A 15,437-nucleotide genomic window follows, 5' to 3' on the forward strand; every position below is an offset into this window, starting at 1 on the left:
ATCTCTAGATATCTCCCCGTTGATGATCAGATGTCAATTTTGGAGCTAATGTTTTGACTTTGAGCCAAATTATTGTATTTGTTCAAGGTGTGAGCGCTTCCCTGTAAGATTCCCAAATATCCTGCTAACACCTATCAGCAGCACCTAAACAAAGAACCAAATCGATGTTATTCAAAACTCTGGAAACTCAAATTGCGTGATTGTAAACATTGGCTTGTCTTAGTCTTTTAAAGATCCATGGAGAGTAACTGCAACTATTTGTTCAGTGAAATGGAAACAGATAATATGACACACAGTCATTGGAGCATAATGAATTAAAACACAAATAAAATGATTCTAAAAGAGGAACTTTATTGTCCCATGTTTCTAAGCTGTTGTCAGGTTCATAGTGGGCAGTCCTGAGGTCTGTGGCATTTAATTTCTGTTCCAGTTTGAGATTAAATGACCCATCAGGCTGGTTATGTAACCCTACACTTTGACATGCATGCTGCTGTAAGAACACACTGTCATGCTGTATGTTGTTTGCATTATTCCTATTTAGCTTGAGTTGACTATATGAGCAAATCATATCTGACAGTTCACAAAGGGGTATTCTAGTTTTGGAAGGAGGCAGGAAGGGGTGTGTTGGTAAAGCAACCCGCTGAGAGTAATGCTTTTCGACAACGTGTATGTGTTTGAAAGTGGGCGTGTGCTAAAGGGGAGCCCGCAGATCTGGTTGGGTGAGAGCGGGGCTGTATAAAAAGGTGGAGCACAGCGGAGAAGCTCTCAGTAGTTCAAGTTCATCACTTTGAATGGCATCTGTTAGGATTTTTAGCTCGGCTGGAAAGTAGAAGGTCCTGCTGGTCAGTTTCTGGCTTCTTTTTTTGCCATCAGAGGGTCTCTGCAAGGTGAGGAATACCAGCCTGTTTGGTTTTACGAATAAGACCCAACTTTTCTCATAAGGAGCCACTTTGAAAGCTTGGATTACTTCTCTTTTTCTGGTAAGGGTTGTAACTCCAACCAGGTTGGCACATTAATCCTTCACGTTTTACCTGATCCTCAATCCTCCTCCTCACGTTCCCCTTAAACCTTGATCACAAATGCGGTTATGAATCCCAGCTGAAAGTGACTTCCCTGGTTGTTAATGAACCTAAAACCTAGGAGGTTGTCTTTTTATAATGCACCTCATCTGCTTCATGTGGTCTTTCTGGGATGCCTTTTTTGAGATGACCCTTATCCCCATCCTTGCACCAGTGAAGGCGATCCAGTTTGTACAGCTTGAAAATGTTAAATCTTGGCTTCTTTTTCCATACGCTTTTTCCTTAACATCTGATGTCCAGCAATACTAAAACACCACTTTCTTCACTGATTATGTACATGGGATTGTCCATGTGTGAATGACTGAAATTGTCCTTTTCATTGCTGTGTCTGTTTATGGCGCAGCATGAATAGAGGCTCTGTTGCTTTTGTTCCAACATGATAATTTAATAGCTGAGGGGTTTAAGGGGCATTCCTGGTGGAAATAATGCCAAGTAGGTCAGATCTAAGATAATTATATAAGCACTTATATATTGGGTTTCGCTGCATGCCGATCATATTGTGTTTGTGCCATGGCTGCAGGCGAGAGACGTTCCTTCCTCATGCATGGATCAGATGGTTTCCTATATTTGCACGTCAATGGCAATGTTCTCTTCCTCATTTGGCCGCAATACTCAAACTCCATTCAAAGTTTGGCAAAGAAAATTGATTGTATCTGATGCTTCTATAGAAGTTAGTAACGCCTGAATACTAGATTTACATTTTTACATTTTGGAGACGCAACTCCCAGTCACTTCTGGTGGATATTTTAATTTTCCAGCTGTGTGGTTAGCATTTTTCTGTCAGATTGCTGCGCAGTTACTTCATGAATTCTCCGTTTTCTTTGCAGGTCTTTAGAGGCCACCCCAGCCCTTCCCTCCATTTCGACCCACCTCACACCACATTAACAGACATGATCATCAGACTGGGCAGGCTGACACCTGGATACTTCCGCCTCCTCCAGGTATGGGCAGCTTCAGCACCGTATGATGAAGGATGAGATATACTGTATGTAGTACTATTTGATGTGTTTCTGATGAGTAAAATTAATTGACAGCTTCATACTGGCACATTATCTCTAATCTCCACCAAGCCATCTGTAGGAGTAATGTGGGGTTTAAAGTCTCGCTCAAGAGTTTCACTGGCCTCAGTTTCACGTTTTTGCAAATTGTACTTTAGCTGTCAACGTGTCAGTCTGTCTTTATCTTTTTGCCTGTATATTGTAGGCATTAACACTGGTTCTAATCTGAGCTGCGTTCATACAAGGGGCCCACTGCTGTTTTGTGACCCACAATTCGCTTTCATCGCCAGTATAATTAGGGGTGACACTAATCATTGTGATATCATTTCCTCTCCATTTCTTTTGTTCCCTTCTGCTGTCATCGTAATCAGTGTCATCAGTAGACCCTCCATATGTCACGAGTCCATTGTGAAAAGCCTTTGTTCACTTATTAACAGTAATTCACAGACAAAGGCTGTCCACTCATATGGCTTTACAGTGACTCAAAAGCTTAACAGACCGGAAAATAGTGACTTGCTCTTACATAAGATTTGACACATTGGCAGGACAGTACATTTTTTCTTTGATATTGCTGAGTAGTTATAGTGAGGATTCTAATACTTGACAGTGGATTCAAATTTCACACAGAGACGAATGGCTCTTTGCTTTGACAAAAATTTTAACATATGCTTCGACTTTGTATACCCTTATAAATTTGCGCTTCACTGCAACATTTCCTCAGACAATCAAATTTACACAATTGCTAACTGAGCAAAGACTGACACATTGGCGCAACAATACTGTAGCTTTTTGCAGTTGATTTTTAAAATTTTGTATACAAGGAAAGGTAGCCGTTCACCCAATATTTCCACATCCAGTTCCACTTTGTATGTTGTACATTTGCGTTACACATAGTGCTCTTCACGGTCATACCTCCGGACAAAATCAGATCTAGACTTAGGTGATAATAATTTGCTAAACTTCTGCAAAATAGTGTTCAAAAAAGTATGAATAAGTTTGCTGGAAATGTTTCCTTATTGATGGCAATATCTATAAAATAAACCCATATTCATTAACTCATCAAAGTGCTCAAAACGTTTTTTTGTTTTTTTTTGTTTTTTTTTTGTAATGGTCTACAAACTTGCCATTGGCTCTGAAAACATTAACACTAGAGTTTTTGCTAATGCTAAATGCTGTGTGTGTTATGTCTTTAAGTAAAGGGGGTATTTTGGAGTGTAGGCAGCTGTCTCAGATGGTCGAGCTTTTGAAATGCTGACATTCCTATCTCTCTGCTCCTGGCCCTACACGGGTCATAGGGGCCAAGGAGGAGCTGTACATTTAAACACACACAGTAGGGCATGATCCATGTAGGCATTCTATACAATACAAGCTGTTTGACCTGGGTGCATGATTTGCTCCTTGTACTCATATGTACATTGTGCACAGAACATTGTGTTCCCTCTGTGCTAAAGTCTAGCCCCTCCTTAAATGTTTAATAACTCTACTTGCCAAAGGTTTGGTCACATGGCAGAGGGCTGTGGAAGTAAAGTTGCAGATGTTTGGCATTTTAAGGGAGACGCCTCTCAGGGCACCAAATATTGGAATGTTTGCTCTTTTTTTACAGGTTTGGCTGATCAGACTTTAGCATCTTTGTTGACAAGGAACCCATTTTTCAAGGCTCATTGTTTCCACTGTTGGCTGACCTCTGACCTTTTTGTCCTGTTTGTTTTTGTCTCTGCAGAGGCAAGTAGCCGGTGAGGTGCAGACGCAGCCACAAGACCGTGCCGTCAACCAGATAGCCATGATGCTGGCCATCATGGGCCTGAGTTTGTCCTACTACAGTGCCAAACAGATGACTGAGAAGGTCCAGTCCCAGCCTGCACCCTGAAGGGACTTGACTACTCCGATCGTGGAGCTAATGGATGAACCAATGAGAAGTGAAGGAGGTGGAGGACGGTGGGGGGGGGGGGGGATATATGCAGAGACACAGCAGTGTCTTCCAAGACCGCACTTTTTTTCACCTCAGTCATATTCACACTTGGACACTGAATTTCTGGGATCCCTCACTCACTATGCGCACAGACCTCAGGGCTGCTGCTAAGTGTTTTCTATACTTTCTGTTGTCGGGACCTTGAGGGGGTTATGGGGATGGCTCACATGGGGTCGTGGAAAAGACCAAAACCAGAACCAGCTGACCGCCAACTGGGTCTGACCATTAGTCGTTACAAAGGTACATGCTTACAGGATGCTGTCAGTACTGTTCTGAGCTACAAAAAACGGGGGGGGGGGCGGCGACTTTATACTGTGAATTTTGCCAGTGCTCAAAGCCTGTCCATGTAGGGTTAACAAATATGAACAGTAATGCCTCTAAGGGAAAGGCTGACTGTAATTGAGATGTATCTTGTAACAAAGTGATGGCAGTCCCAGAACATGGTTAAAGGGGATGAAAAGTTAGCAAAACTCTTAGGTTTTCTGTATTTTTTTTTTTTTCCTTCACAAGAGAACCTTGCAGAGGCTTGTGAACAGATTAGCAGCTGTATAAACAAACTGTCAATATACTTGTGAAATGTATCTGTCAGTTCAGAGATTCAGTGAATATTTGCGCTAAAGTGCAGAAACCTTTTTAAATGCTATAGATCTGCAAAGGAACTTCTGACTACCTTTTTTGTTTTATGGTGTTTTTTTTCCCCCCCCCCCCTATGATTTCACTGTTTTAACATAAATACATGAAGTCCTGTTAATAAGATGTGTGATGACCTTAATAAGCACCCTGGTTAATAAACCTTCCTGCCCTGCAATATCTACTACATGTTAATGCAAACATTTACCTTTACTGAACATTGCATGGGTGTGCAGACTTTTAATCGAAGCAAAATTAATGAGTGTCTTGTTTTTATTGATGAATGAATGTATTACTTTGTAATGATTTAATAAAACTGTGAATATTTTGAACGAGATGGACAGTGGATTTAGTGATATTGAACGCTAACCATTAATCAAAGTTGCTTGAGTTTAAATGGTTCCTTGGTTGGCACCAGAGGCTGCAGAGCTACAGTATTTCCTGTGTCTGAGAATCTGTGGTGTGATCTGCACGCAACAGGAAGTTAAGATTTTTCTTTTTTTAAATCACCTGCTAGTGTGCCTTCTCTGTACACGCAAGCCCAAATGTAGTGACTTTGCGAAACTGTGGTTGTGTAGAGATGGCTTTGTTTGAGTGCCGAAGTAGGAAGCTCATGCAATAATGGCATGTGAGGAATGAAGATCAAGAAGGTGTAAGGAAAACATACTTATGTAATCTAAGATATCTGTGAGTATGTTGTCTTCTATACTAGAGCTTGGAGGAAAACTTATAATTTAGGTAAAAGGTCTGTTCAAAGGGACAATTGACTGTTTATTGGTGCAATCAAAATGCTCCACATAATATAGACCGTTTTAAGCAAGTAATGAGATGATAAAGTTCTAAAACTCAAGCAAATGGGATGTTGGAATCACGGATCATTTCAGTTGGTTAGCTTGTGACTATGCCTTAATGTGATGTCTCTGTATGGGAAATTATGTATTTCTGGCGAGATCTGTCCTCCACATTAAGAGTTGATTAAGTGGCAGCGATTGTTGTCACCTTTTTAAAGAGTATTTATGCAACATTCTTCAATTTTTATACATGTATATTTTCTCAGTAACATAGGGTACATTAGTAAGTGTGAGTAACAAGAAGAAAAGACAGGTTTTAGAGAGATTGGTAACTGCTTTTCTGCACGTCCTCCCTTTCTTTTGCAGGGCATGGAGTTTACAAAGTGCGCATGTCGGTTTCCTGTCTGATGTGATGCCCTGTGACAGGCTCAGACCTCGTTGGGCGCCACGTGCCCCACTGCTCACGCCATTAGCTCCTCCCCTCCCCATCGCACATCACTGGGCAAAAATCTCACTTTGCCGTCTCAGTGATGCTAGGCTCAGAACACAACCCTTAACGAAAGGCGCCCATTGGCTAACCAGTGATGCGTCACCAAAATCAGCCTGGTTTTGAGCCACACAGACAAAAGGATGGAGATAAGGTCATTTGTGGGTGAGGAGGATTTTTCTTTTGGGATGGAAGTGGGGGCTCCATTCCCTTTTTGTTTTATTTAGTTTTAACATTTATCCAATTCTCACAAAGAGGCTTACGATTGCACTCACAGGTGGCCTTAACAGTCAAAAAAAAACCAAGTGAAGTTCTGTAAATGAGATGGTTTGGTAGATGTTTGTGAAGGCCTTTAGGAAGATTTGTAAAAACAATTATTCAGTGGAATTTGGAGCAGCAGGTGTGAACAAGAGACAGAAACACGACTGACGCTCATTCTCAGATGCCTGTCGCCTTAATTTTCACAATCTCTCAGAAGAACAAATATAAGATGCTCAGCTTGTGTGTACTGTACATAATAAATCTATGTATATGAGTGTGTTTCTCCTGTATGTATATTAAGTTAGATAAGACTTATTTTTGACATGCTGTATAATAAAGAACTATTGTAAACTCCATTAGAAGCATTTTGGCACTTTAGCTTTATTTTCTGTCAGAATACTGTATGTACCCCTTTTCATTGGGGATGAAGTGTTTGAGCCTCACAAGGCATTCCCTCCCACCTGTGAACATATTTCATTTTATTTTGTTCAATAAAGACATTAAGATGTAATATTTGCTCTGCGTATCACTATGAACTATTGTCTTGTCATAAGATACTCATGAAAAGTCACACAAATTAGTTCATAGTCACCTTATTCATATATTCAGGGCCGGGTTAAGAAATCTTGTGGCTATGAGCATTTGAGGCCCCTTTTTGGTCAGTTTAAAACTGGAATGTTTTATCACTATGTGTTTGCAACCACATAAGGACAAGTTAGATTATGACCATTTGACAAGAACAAGGGCATTAGAGAAGCAAATGGAAACACCAGAAAGGTTATTTTGATGCTAGCTGACAGACCAACCCACCCAGTCTCAACCACAACTGTGGCATTAGCGAGGGAGCTAATTTTGCTAGTTGCACCTCAGGGCTCTCCACAGGCTGCTTCATTGTTGTTTTCATTAGCACGTGGAAGTTGGCCTTTAGGGATTTCTTGATCTTAATGGCAAGTATCAATTGTGAGACCCCAAAAACAGAATCGCAGGAAATGCTCACAGGATGCGTCTAAGGAAGGGTTAGAAGAACTAGTTTGTATGACGTGTTGCCGTTTATATATGGGGATAATGGGGCGCATTTTCAGATAGTCTCTCGGGATGAGATTCATAGTGTTGCACCTTGTTGTTCACACGAAAAGTGACAGAAATAGTTGTGTTTAAAGTTTAAACCCTGGCTGTTTTCTCAACTCAAGACAGCTGACCAATTACAGAATGAAGTGTGTGTGAATTGCAGTTAACGGTTGTGGAAAGTTACAAAATTGGTCAGACGCAATCCTTCCCAACTTTGACATTAGAAAGGGGGAGAAGGTTTCTGAAGCAGCTCAGATGAAGGATACTGGCAGCTTCACACAGCCCTGTATAGCCTGTATAGCCTACTGTATATTGAATGTGTATCTTGGTGGAGCTCGTGCAGAGACAAATTGTTTATGCACGTAAAATAGAGTATAAATATATATATATATATATATAAATTAATCTGACAATTGTAAAGTTGTAGTTTATAGGTTTGCTATAGCTGTTGGTGCTTCTTTATCTGGCAAGGTCAGTGATGTAGGAGGCCATGTTCTGTCTCCTAATCTCACTTAGTTTTTTTTTTTTTTATATCTCCCTATGGCTCCCTTTTCGTTAGGATTTGCTGAAAAGCAGCTTATCTCTGGATTCGAAAGGCTGTTTGTTTCTCTATTTATGGACTCAAAGGTCTTTTCCCACTGGGTTTATGATCATTTTTGCTTTATGACTGTTGCTAATGGATGTCATCCATTTAGAGCAAACAGAAAAAGGAAAGTGTGCAGCGATATATATCCAACAAAACTGTAGAATTATATTTCAATACGTAGATTTCCCACTGTGACTACTTGCCTTAATACCGTGCAACACACTGGCAACATGCTAAACTAAAATGATGATAAACATTGTTAGCATTGTCATTGTGAGCATGTTAGCATACTGTTCAAATAAGGTAAAGTCCGCACAACAGATAAATGCTCCGAAAAAATATTTAATAGTGCAGAATCAGGCACACAACGTTTCGGCCCAAAATGTGGCCTTCCTCAGGTGGGCCGAAACGTTGTGTGCCTGATTCTGCACTATTAAATATTTATTCGGAGCATTAAACTGTTGTGCGGACTTTACCTTATTTGAACATTTACTTTTTTGTCCTGCCCCAGCAACTACATGGATGTGCACAACATTGTCTTTTTTTTTTAACTTGTTAGCATACTGGCATTAGCATTTAGCTCAACCTCATAGAGTGGCTAACATGGCTGTAGACTTCAAGTCTGGTGTTTTTTCAAATCTTACAACCATTCATGTTCTGTCACACAATCTCAACCTACCATCTGTTCATATTACCCGATGCCACCAGGAAACACATGGAGGGAATCATTTGCAGAACATGTTGCAAAACTTAAATGGAAATCTCTGGAGGAAGAAGTTGTCACTTAGTAAACCACAAAAAAATTGTCTTGCAAGTAAGTGCCTGCTGCACTGGAATGAAAAAAATATACAACAATGTAGTTTATATATATCGATACCACATTTCATTTCAGAGCAAACGTTTTACGTGTTGGATGTCATCCTTCCGCCTCGCCGGTATAAGGGATGAAAAATTGGAAGCAGTAGCTTACTAGATCAGAACAAAAAAATAATAACTACACACAATAAATAAAAAAAGATGATGGTTTTATTATTAATAAAGTCTGCTTCCGGTATGTAAAAGCAAGCATCTGAGCAACTCTGTCATGAACCAAGTTTCGAAATGTAAATTGTCCTACAATACGTTTCAGAAGTGAGACAGTTTCAGTATTTTTAATGTAATTCAGAGTATTTTAGGAATTCTGCTCTTTTTTGAGTAAAATAGTTACCTCCAACAAGTGGTTTAGTGGTGGAAAAACTGTCCCGCTGTAGCCTATTGTATGAGTCAAAACTGTCTCAGTATTTTCTGCATTCATTATCCCTTTTTAAAATCCTTCACTCAGTTTAGACCACTTTTTTTGACAATGAAAGCCTGAGAATGTTGTTTCAACACCCCACATGTTTTGATGGGCACATTTTTTTGCTGAGCCGCCGTATGAGAGGAGCAGGGACAGTGAGCTGCTGATTTCCTGTCTATATTGTTGGGGAATGCTTGTGTGAATACCAGCGGCTATAAAAGCCAGAGCTGGGAATAGACTGGGGTTTTGGGGGAATTATAGACTGAGTCGCTCAGTGTCTTATTTCTGTCATGAGCGGATAGAGATAGTGTTCTGAAATGGTCTCCCTGGACAAACCGATTTTCAGTCATCAGGATCCATGCCATGGTCTGTTTGAGAGCTTTAACGTGTTGCATTTAATGTATTTATGTGAACAAAAGTGTGTGGGGGAGTTGTCGTTCCTCTTATATACTCCTTTTTTAAAACCTCTATTCAGTTTAGTCTTTTTTCCCTTTCCATTTTACCTCTCCAGTATAACAGTGCACCTGCACTCTGACCCTAATATTTGTCACTCTGTAGGTGTTGTTGAGGGCCTTGTTTAGGAATAGATCACCTTTACCAGCTATATATCATCATCAGACCTTGACATATATCAAGTGACGTATACATTCAGGCTATGTGGCCTACTTTTCAGCTGTGAACATGATCCTATATATGTTGTGACATGACACAGTACTCACTTGCGCTCATCTGCACAGGCACTTTCAATTGTGTACCATTTGACTTTAATCAATCTTTAGAAAATGAAATAAGTTTGTTACAGATGTGACCAGTTCATGTTTCTTGGGTCAAAACTAGAACTAACTAAAATATATTAGTTATATATGTTATATATATATATATATATATATATATATATATTTCTTATCACTATAGCACACTTAATGAAGTAGCACCTTATCTGGGAATCACTCTGTGGCTAAGGTACACTAAGATACTAAAGGGCTCCTGCAAGCTGTCTACTTAATCACTGAGATAATTATCCTGATATTTAATTATAGGAGTAATTACCTGCTTATGTAGCATTGGATGTGTATCACAAGCTGTCAGAAACATGCAAGAAACCTTGTCTGTTTGACAGCCATGCATTCAGGGTGGAGCCATGCATTCAGGGTGGGAGCTGCTCAGTGCAGCTACAGTGTTGCACTATTGGTCATGAAGTTGCCTTATTGGAGAAATTATGGGTTCAGAATCAGCTATAATAGCCAAGTAAGTGTGAACACATACAGGGAATTTGACTCTGGCTTTTTGTTGCTCTCAATGTACATACGCAGAAATAGAAATGTGGCTAAAAACAAGGACAACTAAGCTTAAAAAGGTAAACTCAACATTTGACTTGTATGTATGTATGGTAGAAGTTTGTATATAAAATAATGCATATATACATATAAACATACATATGCATACACATACATATATACAAACACACACATGTAAACAAAAAGCTCTATGAGGATTGTAAACAGTAATACAATATGGCAATACAACAAATGGTGCTGGAATAAAGTAAGAATTATTGTTGTGACATGATATTTACACAATGTCTAAATGTAAGACATGGTTAAATGCCTTGCTCAATGGCATGGGGAAGTTATTTCTCACTAATTCTCACTCTGCCCAGATCTTTCCCAGTAGGTTGAGGAATTTGAACCAGTGATCATGTACACATATGTAATACAGTAAACATTGTTACTTATTGTAATCTTTAATAAGTTTTGGGGCTCCAGACTCCATGTAAATGTTCACTGATTTCCTAGAGTCACATATTGCTGGGCTTGTAACTTCAGAGTGAGGGTAAACAAAGATTTAAGCTCTGCATTAAATACACAACACTACTAATTTATTTTGTCCTTGTCTGCATGTTGACCTGCTTATACCTGCATCTTTATAGGCTTTTATACTGTATATTTGTTTGCATGCTAGAGTGTTCATTTAGTGTTCATAGCAAATTCAAAAACAAGCTGTAACTTGGCATACATTAAACAAATTAGTATTGTTTGCTGCTCGCACATGTTCCTCGAGTCCGAATGAAACACCCACTGCTCTGTTTACTACCCTCTCTATCTACAACCCTTTCCCTATTTCCTTTTCTGTCACTGCTGTATCCATAACTCGTCTGGCACCTGATACAGTTGCCCTTACATCAGTAGCTGTTCCAGAGCTTCACACCAATGACAGCTATAAAGAGAATTCAGAGTTAAATGATAGCTATAACCTTCTGATTCTCTCATTTCATCCCTCTGTCCCCACAAATTCCCTCATCTAATCTTCCCCTGGCAGCAGCCGCTTTTTCCCTCTTTGCTGATACAAATGAGTTACGCGCAGGTTAATTTTGGAGGGAACATTTGAAAACAGGTGTGCATGGATATTTGAGACTCGCGGCACATGGTGCACCACATGGATGCTGATCGCAAACTGTGAGACTGCATCCAGTTGGAACCGCCAGGACTCTCAGCACCAGGAAATTTACAGCCACCGCACTCTTGTAACATTTGTTTTGGACCAAAGTGGCTGTTTAGTGGTCAAAAGAAATGTCTGTTGATTGCTCTATTAAGATCAAAGCTTGAGGATTGGTGAGGATGAGAGGAGGCAGTTATAGCCTCTATGCTCTATCATGGCAGCATCAGTTGGTGCTATAAAGTTGGATGCGAGGTTGTGATTGAACGTTGCTTAGGTCATTTGGCTTTGGTTGCATAACGTGGTTCACAGTCATGCCCACTCGTACACTAAGATGCATATATGACATTGAGCGTGCTCATGTCTGTATTAACACACACACACACACACACACACACACACACACACACACATGCATGTACAGTAGATTACAGTAAGTTCTCTGGTTCTCCGATATTCTGGGTCTTTGATTTGTGCTGTCACTGATCATGCTCAGTGTGGGTTTCTTATGTAACGCTGCTCTGACGATCAACTGTCAGAGAGTCAAATTCAACATCACAAGGCCTGTATTGATTATAAAAGATAATTTCTTTCTATGATTTTATACATGTTTATTTTTTATGATCTCTAAAAGCAGCCGATCTGTGGCAATATGTTTTGCTTTGATCAAAACCAAAAACCTTCCTTTGGTAACTTTTTAGTGCGTGACCAATGAAATGTACCTGTATGTGTTGACTGTACATGTGTAGACGTGTACATCTGTGTATATAAAGCCATGTGAATGTCTGGGTCTATCACATCTGTACCACATTTCTCTGTGAGCCTGCATGTGTGTTTTCTTCTTGGTCATTGGCTTTAAAATTCCTGTTGAGTGAAACAGTGGGCCTGCTGTTGGGGAACTGCCTCCAGCATTGTGATAAAAACCTGCTTGTAACAGCTTCACAGCCGGTTTGAACAGGTTCAATCCTGAAAAGAAAAAATCAGTGCAAGTGCACAGAGGAGCACACAACCACATATACAGTTTAAAGAAAGTGTTGGGATTTGAAGGGGCAACTCCTTAAAGATCCTAAAGTGTCCTCAGGGTACCTTGGGACTGTGTACACAAACACATGCAACCACACAAAAGCACCTAAACACACATGTGAATGCAAAAACGCCCATTTACCCACCCAGATGCAAGAACTGCATCGCAACAGCAGAACTATCGTAGCATGCAGACATTGACACCACACCTGTGCTGCTTTCTGTTCTCGGCTATAGTTGGGTTTACAATCCTGGAAAGCAAGACGGCAGTCCTTTTCTAATTATTATTTACAGTCATAACTGAGAGCTTTTGTATCACAACAAGATTACGAGTCTAGAGCACAGTAGTGCTTTGAGCTAAATGTTACTGTCAGCAGGCTAACATACTTACAATGACAATGCTAACATGCTTATATTTAGCAGGTATAATGTTTACCACGTTCACCATCTTAGCATGTTAGCATACTATCTTTTGCACTAAACACAAAGCATAGCTGAGGTTGATGGGAATGTCATTAGTTTAGCAAGTATTTGGTCATCACCAAAATATTGGACACATTTTGAGCTGATAATAGTGCCACAGGAAAAGTCATCAGTAAAGTTATTACACATAATCTTGTGGGGAACATGAACTTGTCAACCAAATTGCATGGCAATCCATCAATAGCTGTAGACATTTCAGAACCAGAAAAGTGAACCTCAGAGGAAAAGTCATGGGGTCACCCAAGGATAACAAAAACTTGATTAATGCTGATGAATAGACTGTGTTGATCTAGATAGATAGATAAATACTTCTATGTTCATCCCAAGGGAAAATTTAGACATCCAGTAGCTTAGACAACCATAACACAACAAACACACATACATACATATATCTCACATACATAAAAATCACTCACAGAAATGTAAAGAGTTAACAATTTGTGAAGTGATTACAAAGGTCTGGTATGGACTGACCATGTGATGCAATGACCATGATAAGGTGCTATGGAGTGTGTGCAATGGTGGTAGTGCAGGGATTGAACAGTGCAATGGCTTATTATTAAATATTAACTATGACTATGAAAAGACAAGAATGTAAGCATAATAGAATTGCTTGACAAACAAGAAAATAAATAATATACTTTAAGAACAATATATAGCTATGTTATAAGATGTAGATGTTATGACCACAGTCCAGATTGTGTAGGAGGGCTAATATAGCCTATAAGACAGTCAGGTGTACAGCAGACAAAGTGATATAATGGTAGGGGCTGAGAGAGACAGGCTCATGCTAAAAAGTCAATTTCTCCCCTCCCCCTTTGTGTGGTATTGAAGAGTCGGATGGCCCTGGGGACAAAGGACCTCCTCAACCTCTCTGTTGAGCATGACAGTGACAGAAGTCTGCCACTGAACAGCTCCTCTGTTTAATGAACGTGCTGTGTAGTGGGTGGCAGTCATTGTCCATGATCGCCAGCATCCTACTCATGGTCCGTTTCTCTGCAGTTGCTGTGAGTGACTCCAGCTCAATGCCAACAACAGAGCAAGCTTTCCTTACAGCCTGTTCAGTAGCCCAGCGTCTCTCTTCTTAATGCTGCCTCCCCAGCACACCACAGCATAAAACAGGACACACTTGCCACAGCCTGACGAACTGTGGTCTCTCAGTCAGGTAGTCTGTTATCCAGGATACCAGGTGAGCATCAACCCCCATCTGCACAAGCTTGTCTCTCAGTCTGACAAGCTGAATGGTGTTAAAGGAACACACCGACTTATTGGGACTTTAGCTTATTCACCGTAACCCCCAGAGTTAGACAAGTCGATACATACCCTTCTCATCTCCGTGTGTGTTGTAACTCTGTCTGACGCCCCCAGCGCTAGCTTAGCCTAGCACAGATCCTGGAGATAACCGGTTCCAACTAGCCTACTGCTCCGAATAAGTGACAAAATAACGCCAACATGTTCCTATTTACATGTTGTGATTTGTATAGTCACAGCGTGTACAAATAACAAGGTCATATGAGACACAGCCATCTTCTAACCGTATACATACTGGGAACTATATTCTCAGAAAGGCGAAGCACTGCTACTTCTGCTACTTGGGCGGAGTGATTTGCTAGCAGCACCTGAAGCCCTGTGGTGAGGAGCAGAGAGTTCGCCTGGAGTTCACTCAGAGTTGGAGTAATAGAGTCAACAATTACTAGATAGTAAAAGCATAGTGACCTTGTTATTTTTACACCCTGTGACTATACAAATCACAACATGTAAATAGGAACATGTTGGCGTTATTTTGTCACTTTCGGAGCAGTAGGCTAGTTGGAGCCCGTTACCTCCAGGATCTGTGCTAGGCTTAGCTAGCGCTGGGGGCGTCAGACAGAGTTACAACACGCACGGAGATGAGAAGGGTATGTATCGACTTGTCTACCTGGGGGTTACGGTGAATAAGCTAAAGTCCCAATAAGTCGGTGTGTTCCTTTAAAGGCGCTAGAGAAATCAAAGAACATGATTCTCACAGCACTTTTCCCCTTGTCCAGATGACATTGCACTCTGTGCAGTAGGTATATGATGGCATCCTCCACTCCCACCTTCTCCTGGTATGCAAACTGGAGCCGGTCGAGTGAGTGGCTGACTTGGGGTCTGAGGATGTGAAGCAGCAGTCGCTCCATTGTCTTCATCATGTGTTATGTTAAAGCGACTGGCCTTAAGTAATTTAGCTCACTGGGATGTGGCTTCTTAGGAACTGGGATGAGACATGATGTCTTCCACAGTGCTGGTACCTTCCCCAGTCGGAGGCTCAGGTTGAAGACATGCTGCAGAGGCTCCCCCAGTTCCACAGCACAGGCTTTGAGCAGTCTGG

General features: G+C 40.6%; 1 long non-coding RNA gene across 2 annotated transcripts; it reads left to right on the top strand.

The window, feature by feature from the left end:
• Window positions 1-720: 720 nt before the first annotated feature.
• Window positions 721-5,013, top strand: LOC116060739. 2 transcript variants are annotated; one of them, XR_004107567.2, is made up of 3 exons: window positions 721-842; window positions 1,907-2,020; window positions 3,798-5,013. It is a non-coding gene; the product is annotated as an uncharacterized LOC116060739 (long non-coding RNA). The 2 variants fall into 2 exon arrangements; XR_004107569.2 differs by having other exon boundaries at window positions 730-980.
• The last annotated feature ends 10,424 nt before the right edge of the window (window positions 5,014-15,437 follow it).

This window comes from Sander lucioperca, chromosome 10 (genome assembly GCF_008315115.2).
Source record: "Sander lucioperca isolate FBNREF2018 chromosome 10, SLUC_FBN_1.2, whole genome shotgun sequence".
Classification (NCBI taxonomy): Eukaryota; Metazoa; Chordata; class Actinopteri; order Perciformes; family Percidae; genus Sander; species Sander lucioperca.